We start from the raw sequence: 12,007 nt of genomic DNA, 5'->3' as shown, positions 1-12,007 counted from the left end.
TTGTTTATTTAAATTTATAGAAAAAATAAAAAAATAAATATATTTAAGTATTTTTTTTTTTTGTAAGCTAGTGCGGAACCCTCTCATTTTCCATTTTACAAAATTTTTACACCCTCTGCGGGATTCGAACTTAGGTGGGAGGTGTGAAAGCCAACCTCCCCAGCCATTACATCATGCACGTCATTTGCAAATATATTTAAGTATTTGTAAGATGTATAGTGTAGAATTTTTTCCATATTGAATTTTATAAAGACAGATTTTTTCCGTATCGTATATCGAATCCGAATTCGAATTTGATAACTATGATATGAACGCAATCTCTTCGATATTGGTGTATTCTCAAATCTACTTTGCAATTGTTCGGAATCTGAATGGAAAATCACGCATATACACGTCAAGGCACCTTTTGGTTTCCCGCGGATTAAAGTTAGATTTCTAACTATGTTGCAGCTTCGGCTTCCCACGGATTAAAATCAAGTACATCTCAATTACCCTCCTCCAATTTTTAACTATGTTGCATCTTCTGCTTGCTATCGTGGGAAGTCAATTCAACACCAGAGATGAATCAAACGACAAAGTCAAACATCCCAACACCTTCTGGGCACACATTACTATTCTCCGCTCTCTCCACACAGTCACACATTCAACCCACAAGATTGAAACCACTCGTTTAAGTTGAGGACTTTGAACGTTAAACAATCGCTCAGGTTATCTCCCGTCTGCTCTACGAACGAAGAATCTGTCCTTGGTCCATCCTCTATTTAAATTGAATTCTGTTAAACAATTCAGGGTCGTCCTCCGCTCCTCGCCCTCTCTTTATGTATATAAAAACATATCTCCCTCCATGTGAGTAATGCATTGCATTGTATGCAAGGAACAAATATTTCATCTGCAACTACAACTCAACGATAAATCACGTCTCCATAACTCTGATTATCTCAGATATTTCGTCTGCAAGTATAGCTCACGTTTCCATAGCTCTCAGTATCTCCAATATTTACGGATTATCAACCATCTAACACATCCATCCACGGAAGATTTTCACGATATTAGAGCCTTCCACGGACGATGCCTTTCCCCAGGAAACTAAAAACTAATGTTTCTGTCATTCTACTTACTGCTCTAGCCCTACTTATGTCGACGTCGTTCTTTAAGGAAGGCCCATTTTTTCTGGTTGCTGCTTCCCCGGCAAACCAATCCAATGGAAATGTTCCCACTCCTCCAGGACCGCATAAAAGCAGTAATGTTCGATCTTCTCTTAAAGCTGCTCCTCAACCCAATCCCCATGTTCCGACTCCTTCACACCAACGTAACGTTCATTCTTCCGTTGGGGTGTGGGCAGCACGAGCAGTTCGTAAGTGTCCTCCAGCTTCACCTCTTTGCCCACCCAATGCTCCAAGTCCTCCTGGATGTTGCAAGGAGCAGCAGCAATTGAAGGTCAATGGCAAGGCGGAGTTTCTAAGGAATTATGAGAGTTCCATTGATGCTGGAAAGCATGCCCCAGCAGATCATAGTAGCATTTCGGTTGAAGGACGAGGGTTTGACGGTTCACAAGCTGCTCACACTCAATCCTTTAAATCTACCAGGAAATTAATTGGCTCAAGTTTCTAATGGCTGCCTCTATTTATACATATTGATGTTTCTCGTGCTCTGTATTTCCTTCGTTCAGTTAGAGGTAGATTATTGTTGTAGGATTTGAAATTAATCATTCCAAGAATAAACATGAATATCGATACCCGTTCATGATTTCATGGCAGGAATAAAAATTGAAAATGGCGGTTCACTGATCCTGTTTCTTAATTCAATTCCTGTTTCTAAATATTTATTGCAACAGGTGGTTGTTAATGTTAAAAATATAAAAAATAAATAATCCATATTGTAAAATGGTTTCATGGTATTAATGATTTAAAAAAATAGAATTTCTTTTTTAAACTTGAATATATTAAAAAATAATGCTACCATTTCTTTGCCCAGCTAATCCATCTCTTGATTTAGGATATACATCTCAAAGAAATCAAAGTGGTTAACACATCACAGAGCTAAACACGGAAAAGCTAATTTTAAAATTATTTATAATATACATCACAAGCACAATGTAGTGGTTAACGTGAAACTTTGGATTAATTTTTATGTTAATAAGTTTTTTTTTTTTTTAAATATGGTTGAGAACTTTTGTAATGCGTTGGTTCAATATAGTAACTTTGAATTACTTTACTTTATTTTATTTCTTTAAGTGACAGATTATAGACTTGTTATAACATGAATGTTTAAATGTGACTATAAAAACATTTAAAATTAGTCATAAAATTACACTCTAAAGTAATTTAAAAATAAGTTTCATATTTCAGAACAAAAGATAGTTATGGGCAGGACATTTTCCCTCCAAACCTCCGTCTCTTGAGACAAGACATCTCAGATGCGAAATACCAGATTCAAATTTGGAGGAGTGTGACGATAACAAAACTAAACCTTTGAAAGGACATTAAAGGAGGTAAGACACTTCCACTCATAGAGTTCTTGAACTGTTTGGGGGAGTGGAATTCTATTTGAAACCCTAGAATGAATCTGGTTGGGATCAAGTGGTCTTGGGTGAATCCATGATGGTTCTAAATCTGAAATTGTTTTGGATATGCAGCTTCTCCTTTTGGATATGCAACTACTCAAGGAGAGTAACCAAATCAAGTGGTTTTGGGTGAATCCATGATGGTTCTGAATCTGTAATTGTTTCGGATATGAAACTACTCAAGGAGAGTCCATCTCATAAGTCACGAGTAACATTCCTTTCCCTATGGTTTTGTGGATGGCTGGAAGAAACAAAGATAATTCTTGAGAAACCTACTATCCTCAAGGTGAAAGTTGTTTGTTTGTTTGTAAGGTCTTCAATTGTAATATATGTTTGAATTATACTGTTTGAAGAATAAATCTAGTAATTCAAAGTGGGTGAAAACCATTGTATTTATATCTAAAGTGTTTCTAGAATCTAATAGAGATATTATGTAAAGAATATCAAAGAGAGAACAATAATAACAATGACCAGTAGGCTAGAACAACATCCCCTTAGGAGGTCTGAGTTAGTTCCTGGGCCGGACCAGGTTACAGCTGCCTAGAAATAGTTTGGGACAACTCAGAGTTAACAAAACTATGAACTATACTAATACTATAAATTGCATCCAAATATATTTACATCCAAATATATTGACCAAATAGAAAGAAGGAAAAATACAATTTATAGCAAATTCTAATGCACTGTGGAACCAACTCACAGATTTAAAAAGGAAATAACTCTAAATAATACTATTGAAATAAAGATCTGATAATGAAAATAGTTTGCTGAGCTTTTATAAGGCACCTGAAAATGAGGCATTGAACCAAAAGTGTTATAATATAGGATAGCAACAATTCATAAATTTGTAATTGTGGAATACAAATACTTATATTAAAGAATCCAATATACGTAAGTCTACCAAACGAGCATTCATTGAAAGCATTCCATTGAAAGAAACTTTGACGAAGAAACTTTGATGAAGTGGGTGAGGCCCAAAAAATTTTATTGACTAAAACAAATTCTAAACATAGAATACAGCCCGAGAATTGGGAAGGTTCCTGTGGCCTAGAATCAATCATAAATATCAAAAGAGAAACATAGTTTTACATTAACATACCAGGGTTCTTTCTTAGACACTAAACTCGTAAATAACTACACCAACATTATGCATAGTTGAAAGGTCCATCATGATAATGGTGGATAGAGTTCCTATAGAGTAACAAGGGTATGGTTGCGGACTTTTATTTCATTTAAATGGTAGATTGTACCTAAATAATAATAATAAGATTTTGAAAACCCTAGCTCAATGTTGAGCCTCACTGCACAAAACTCTCTTAACATTCAACAACTAGAAAATCCCAAGAGGGGCATGCGACCATCTGCAGAAATTCAATAGAGAAATAAACACTCAAAGAAGAATCTAGGGAAGGGAGCCTTGAATTTTCAAGAAAAGTGATCAAGGTACCACGGAAGAATTACTTGTAAGAGACCAACCAAGTAAAAAAAATATTAATATAGCACACCATGACATTACACTAAAAGAAAAGAAGCTCATCAGTAAGTAAAGAATCATAAAAGGGTTGACCTCAGCAATTCACTACTCTTCAACGAGTAGTAGAAGACCAAGCTAGAATGACAAAAGACAAATTGAGGAAACGGTAAAATGTGAATGATAAAATTTACCTGTTCAAATACCCTCATCTTTTGCAATTACCCTCCTCATGAGGATATTCCATTAGCACCTGCAAGAAGCAAGAAATGAAACAAATTTATTTGCAGGAAAGCATGAAAGAATTTATTTTAATTGCATGTTAACATGGAAGAGGATGCAATTGTAACTTACCTGTGTAAAAAAACATAGTGTGGGAAATTCTGGAAATCCCTTCATTCTCACGAATCTTGTAGGATAAGTGCTAATAGGAGTAATTTGCAAACCCTCAACCCTCAGGGTTTAAGTCATACGGATAACTAAGCGATTCGACATAGAGAGATGAGGGTGTCCGCATAAAAATGAAACCTTAGTTTCCAAATTGCAGAGCTATATTATGACAGGGGGAATCGGACAAATCAGCCGCATACGATGTTGGGGACCCTCCAACCACCACCTTCAGTTTACATTGTTGATCCGGAACCCAATCTTAGAGAGTCATAGATCTATTACAAATCCCTAATGCTAAGAGTGCTATATGACATGTGATGGGATGAGATCCTAGATAGATCAAAAGTTAATGTCTCTCAATACATCATGTGGCCACTGCGAGATTGACTGAAGGAGTCGCAAATTTCATTCAAGTCATACGATTAAGTTAAGCTCGAGGTCTGGGACAATAATCACTTAGTTAATGTTGCATATAACATGGATGAATAAATCAAATCAAACATCCTATTCAAGTCGTACAATCAAGTTAGGCTTGAGGTCCGAGACAATCATGAGCTAGTTAATGTTGCATATAACATGGATACATAAATCAAATCAAACATCCTTTAATTCAGTATAAATCAACTCATACATATAGACATTATGAGATTAATTACAACATATAGCATGGTAGAGATATTAGATATATGGTAAAATGAGAAATTGTTAGGGTAGGTTACACTTGGTATGAGAGTCGAGGTTTCTACACTATGGTATAATTAGGCACGATAATACAAAGTTGTATTGTACGGTTCAGAGACAGTGTAAACAACTGTGGATGGGAACTGGTGTAACTTTCCCTCGCCAACAAGACTCTTTATAGGATCTAGTTCAATACCTTTTGTGGGACCCAATTGAGTGTTGGCATTATGATACAAGTGTTGTCCTTGATGGCAACTCACTCAGAGGGATGATACAGGTGATGGCAACTCAATCAAAGGACAGATCTTAGTATAGCAGGTCAAGAGAGAGATATGCGCAGGTTAACCTTGATGAAAGTGCGTATACACGCAGGTGAGAAGAGAAAAAGGCACGTATGCCTACACACATAGGTTCACAGAAGGAAAGGCGTGTACATGTTGGAAAACTAAGTTTTAGTCTATGGTATTTGGTCCATGGTATTTTGGTATTGGTCCATGGTATTTGGTCCGAAGTGTTGACCCCAGGTATTGTGTCCAAGGTATTGGTTCTACATGGTTTTGGACCATGGTATTGAGAGAAGCCTAAACCTATATAAGGAGAAGATCATTAGGCCAAGGGTGAGGGGTGCAAGTGATGAATATCTGATGAAGTGTGAGATATAATATGCTGGTTATTGGTTTGTGATGCTTTGCTTGATCTGAACCAAGGATGCACTTATGCAGTTGATGATGGATGATGGATCGGGATCATAAGGCTTCTTGGAATGTATTCTGAATTATTGGCACATGTTTTATTGTATAAACGTTATGATTTGTGTATGACTAATGTTTGGAATAACTGTAAAGTTATGAGTAAATATTTGCAGATCTGTATGCGGGTTGGCTTTGGTAAAAGCGCGTATACACATTGGTTTGGTTCATCATAGTAGCATATACATAGAGAGATATGATATTTGAAGTTGTAGTTGGATCTGGTTGTTGTTGGAGAGTGTGTTGTGGTTATTGTGTTTTGATGACAGGGTTTCAGTGATTCAGTATTGGGTGATTTTAGAAAACATTAGTTTAAGTTGTTTAATCTACAAGATTCAATTGCAACAACAAGAGCTTGTTAAGGCGTTAAATCAATTAATGCAATAAAAAATGTATTTTAAATAACAAAAAATTACAATTTTGCATGAAACTGTATCTAGTAAAAGGAATCATTTTGTCTATTCATTAGACTACACCATATTATTAATAATAACCACAAATTAGAGATTAAAGTTTATATCAAAGCCTCAGAGCTTAAACAGTTGAATTCTAGATTTTTATATAGATTTTTTTTCACTACTTGAAAAAAGCAAGAATTTCAACAAACTCGTTATTTAATTAATTAAATTATTCACTTTTGCATCTCAATTTTAAGACTATAAGATTGGATTTGTCTATTAATCACTATTAATTTAACATTAACCAATGTAATTTATAATGGTTTATAAAATATTTCTGAAAAGATAATTTCTAAGTTTAGTAATAAAGACTCAACAATATTGAAATTTATAATTATTTATACAAATTTTCTCAAACCATAATTTCTAAATTTAATTACAAAGACTAAATACCACTTGATTTTATAGATGCAATATATAAACTCATTATTTAATTCTAAAAAAATTAGAAATCTTCTCCATATTAAAAAAATTAAAAAAATTAAAAAAAACCTAATACTTTTAATTGTTTTATATCTTTATATAAAACTATTATAAAAGTAACTACAATTAAAATATTTTATTTACTTGCATGCAAACAGGACTTTTTTTTGTTTTTAATTAATTTATTTCTGAATATAAAATTTTAACTAAGTTTTTTTAGTAAGTTTATTATATGTCGAATTTATTAAGCCATATATATATGAGCGCAATTTCTTCGATATTGCTGTATTGTGAAATCTTGTTTTTTATAGGTTCATTATATATCGAATTTATTAAGCCATATAAATATATATGAACCATAGTTACCAAATTCGTCCGTATCGGAAAAAAAAATACGCTAATTCCCCAGTTCGGTTCAGTACGACGATTAATTCAGTGAATTTCAATTCTGTACAGTGCAATATTTTTGTCAAAGTCCCTGCTCCAATTCACTGTCTCCTCTTTGCACCCGAACATGAATACGTTATGTGTTTTGTTTTATTGAACAATACCCTGTGCTTAGTTACACCTAACAATAGCCATACACAAGGTATACGGTAATTAGATCTAGAAGTTTGAGATATACACATCCACATGGTTGACTAAATAAATATGAATTTGAAGGGATTTTCAAACATGGTTTATGGTGTTGTACATATGGAAATTTAAAAATATTGATTTACTTTTTTTTATTATTTATTTTGTTAAAAAATAAAATTTATATTTATTTCATTAAATTAAAAATTTATTTTTCAATAGTTGAATTAGTGGAAATATGTCATTGAACTTACTTTTTAATTGTTGAATAGGAATCAGTAGGGTAAATTTTTAATTCCAGCTTTGCTTTGTTGATTCACTGGAAAAATACAAGTTCTCTTCTACGCAACTTTGGTGAAATTAATACAGGGAAGGGCAAAACAAGTTTGGAACTAGGCAACCTTATTGGAAAATTGAAATAATGTAGAGAAAAGCAAAGCTAATTCTAAGATCAATTACATTTTATAAATTTTCATATATATATATATATATATATATATATATTTCCTATAAAAATGGTTTTTATTTTTTTATTTTTTTCTAATAAGAAATATAACCTTGCTTAACACATTATGTGATTACATAAGCTTGAATAGAGAAAATATCAACTTTTTCTATCTTAACAAATTGATAATTTTTATTGGAAAAAATAAAAAAATATATAATTTTTATAGAAAAAATAAAAAATTAGTAATTTCTATATTAGAAAATTTTATAAAATGACAAATTGCAATTAGGAAAAAAGATAATTCTTACCTTACAAGAAATTATAAAATAGAAAATTGGTTGCAAATCAATAACTTTTATGTAAAACATAAAAAATACATTAACTTCTATTTTGGGAAAAAATCAACTTCTACAGCGTTTATATTTTTATTAAAATTGTGAATATAAAGATTGTTTTTTTATATTTTTATTAAAATTTTGAATATAAAGATTGTTTATTTAAATTTATAGAAAAAATAAAAAAATAAATATATTTAAGTATTTGTAAGATGTATAGTGTCGAATTTTTTCGGTATTGAATTTTATAGAGACAGATTTTTTTGGTATCGTATCGAATTTGGTAACTATGATATGAACGCAATCTTTTCGATATTGCTGTATTCTCAAATCTACTTTGCAATTGTTCGAATCTGAATGGAAAATCACGCATATACACGTCAAGGCACCTTTTGGTTTCCCGCGGATTAAAGTTAGATTTCTAACTATGTTGCAGCTTCGGCTTCCCACGGATTAAAATCAAGTACATCTCAATTACCCTCTTCCAATTTTTAACTATGTTGCATCTTCTGCTTGCTATCGTGGGAAGTCAATTCAACACCAGAGATGAATCAAACGACAAAGTCAAACATCCCAACACCTTCTGGGCACACATTACTATTCTCCGCTCTCTCCACACAGTCACACATTCAACCCACAAGATTGAAACCACTCGTTTAAGTTGAGGACTTTGAACGTTAAACAATCGCTCAGGTTATCTCCCGTCTGCTCTACGAACGAAGAATCTGTCCTTGGTCCATCCTCTATTTAAATTGAATTCTGTTACACAATTCAGGGTCGTCCTCCGCTCCTCGCCCTCTCTTTATGTATATAAAAACATATCTCCCTCCATGTGAGTAATGCATTGCATTGTATGCAAGGAACAAATATTTCATCTGCAACTACAACTCAACGATAAATCACGTCTCCATAACTCTGATTATCTCAGATATTTCATCTGCAAGTATAGCTCACGTTTCCATAGCTCTCAGTATCTCCAATATTTACGGATTATCAACCATCTAACACATCCATCCACGGAAGATTTTCACGATATTAGAGCCTTCCTTAAACATCCATCCACGGAAGATTTTCACGATATTAGAGCCTTCCACGGACGATGCCTTTCCCCAGGAAACTAAAAACTAATGTTTCTGTCATTCTACTTACTGCTCTAGCCCTACTTATGTCGACGTCGTTCTTTAACCTGGTTGCTGGTTCCCCGGCAAACCAATCCAATGGAAATGTTCCCACTCCTCCAGGACCGCATAAAAGCAGTAATGTTCGATCTTCTCTTAAAGCTGCTCCTCAACCCAATCCCCATGTTCCGACTCCTTCACACCAACGTAACGTTCATTCTTCCGTTGGGGTGTGGGCAGCACGAGCAGTTCGTAAGTGTCCTCCAGCTTCACCTCTTTGCCAACCCAATGCTCCAAGTCCTCCTGGATGTTGCAAGGAGCAGCAGCAATTGAAGGTCAATGGCAAGGCGGAGTTTCTAAGGAATTATGAGAGTTCCATTGATGCTGGAAAGCATGCCCCAGCAGATCATAGTAGCATTTCGGTTGAAGGACGAGGGTTTGACAGTTCACAAGCTGCTCACACTCAATCCTTTAAATCTACCAGGAAATTAATTGGCTCAAGTTTCTAATGGCTGCCTCTATTTATACATATTGATGTTTCTCGTGCTCTGTATTTCCTTCGTTCAGTTAGAGGTAGAGTATTGTTGTAGGATTTGAAATTAATCATTCCAAGAATAAACATGAATATCGATACCCGTTCATGATTTCATGGCAGGAATAAAAATTGAAAATGGCGGTTCACTGATCCTGTTTCTTAATTCAATTCCTGTTTCTAAATATTTATTGCAACCGGTGGTTGTTAATGTTAAAAATATAAAAAATAAATAATCCATATTGTAAAATGGCTTCATGGTATTAATGATTTAAAAAAATAGAATTTCTTTTTTAAACTTGAATATATTAAAAAATGAATGCAACCATTTCTTTGCCCAGCTAATCCATCTCTTGATTTAGGATATACATCTCAAAGAAATCAAAGTGGTTAACACATCACAGAGCTAAACACGGAACAGTTAATTTTAAAATTATTTATAATATACATCAGAAGCACAATGTAGTGGTTAACGTGATATTTTGCATTAATTTTTATGTTAATAAGTTTTTTTTTTTTAAATATGGTTGAGAACTTTTGTAATACGTTGGTTCAATATAGTAACATTGAATTACTTTACTTTATTTTATTTCTTTAAGTGACAGATTATAGACTTGTTAAAACATGAATGTTTAAATGTGACTATAAAAACATTTAAAATTAGTCATAAAATTACACTCTAAAGTAATTTAAAAATAAGTTTCATATTTCAGAACAAAAGATAGTTATGGGCAGGACATTTTCCCTCCAAACCTCCGTCTCTTGAGACAAGACATCTCAGATGCGAAATACCAGATTCAAATTTGGAGGAGTGTGACGATAACAAAACTAAACCTTTGAAAGGACATTAAAGGAGGTAAGACACTTCCACTCATAGAGTTCTTGAACTGTTTGGGGGAGTGGAATTCTATTTGAAACCCTAGAATGAATCTGGTTGGGATCAAGTGGTCTTGGGTGAATCCATGATGGTTCTGAATCTGAAATTGTTTTGGATATGCAGCTTCTCCTTTTGGATATGCGACTACTCAAGGAGAGTGACCAGATCAAGTGGTTTTGGGTGAATCCATGATGGTTCTGAATCTGTAATTCTTTCGGATATGAAACTACTCAAGGAGAGTCCATCTCATAAGTCACGAGTAACATTCCTTTCCCTATGGTTTTGTGGATGGCTGGAAGAAAGAAAGATAAGTCTTGAGAAACCTCCTATCCTCAAGGTGAAAGTTGTTTGTTTGTTTGTAAGGTCTTCAATTGTAATATATGTTTGAATTATACTGTTTGAAGAACAAATCTAGTAATGAAAAGTGGGTGAAAACCATTGTATTTATATCTAAAGTGTTTCTAGAATCTAATAGAGATATTATGTAAAGAATATCAAAGAGAGAACAATAATAACAATGACGAGTAGGCTAGAACAACATCCCCTTAGGAGGTCTGAGTTAGTTCCTGGGCCGAACCGGGTTACAGCTGCCTAGAAATAGTTTGGGACTACTCAGAGCTAACAAAACTATGAACTATACTAATACTATAAATTGCATCCAAATATATTTACATCCAAATATATTGACCAAATAGAAAGAAGGAAAAATACAATTTATAGAAAATTCTAATGCACTGTGGAACCAACTCACAGATTTAAAAAGGAAATAACTCTAAATAATACTATTGAAATAAAGATCTGATAATGAAAATAGTTTGCCGAGCTTTTATAAGGCACCTGAAAATGAGCCATTGAACCAAAAGTGTTATAATATAGGATAGCAACAATTCATAAATTTTTAATTGTGGAATACAAATAATTATATTAAAGAATCCAATATACGTAAGTCTACCAAACGAGCATTCGTTGAAAGCATTCCATTGAAAGAAACTTTGACGAAGAAACTTTGATGAAGTGGGTGAGGCCCAAAAAATTTTATTGACTAAAACAAATTCTAAACATAGAATACAACCCGAGAATTGGGAAGGTTCCTGTGGCCTAGAATCAATCATAAATATCAAAAGAGAAGCATAGTTTTACATTAACATACCAGGGTTCTTTCTTAGACACTAAACTTGTAAATAACTACACCAACATTATGCATAGTTGAAAGGTCCATCATGATAATGGTGGATAGAGTTCCTATAGAGTAACAAGGGTATGGTTGCAGACTTTTATTTCATTTAAATGGTAGATTGTACCTAAATAATAATAATAAGATTTTGAAAACCCTAGCTCAATGTTGAGCCTCACTGCACAAAACTCTCTTAACATTCAACAACTAGA

This window comes from Pinus tabuliformis, chromosome 3_1 (genome assembly GCF_031772625.1).
Source record: "Pinus tabuliformis cultivar Carrire ecotype Pingquan chromosome 3_1, CPIR1, whole genome shotgun sequence".
NCBI classification, from domain to species: domain Eukaryota; kingdom Viridiplantae; phylum Streptophyta; class Pinopsida; order Pinales; family Pinaceae; genus Pinus; species Pinus tabuliformis.
This window is presented reverse-complemented; position numbering follows the sequence as displayed.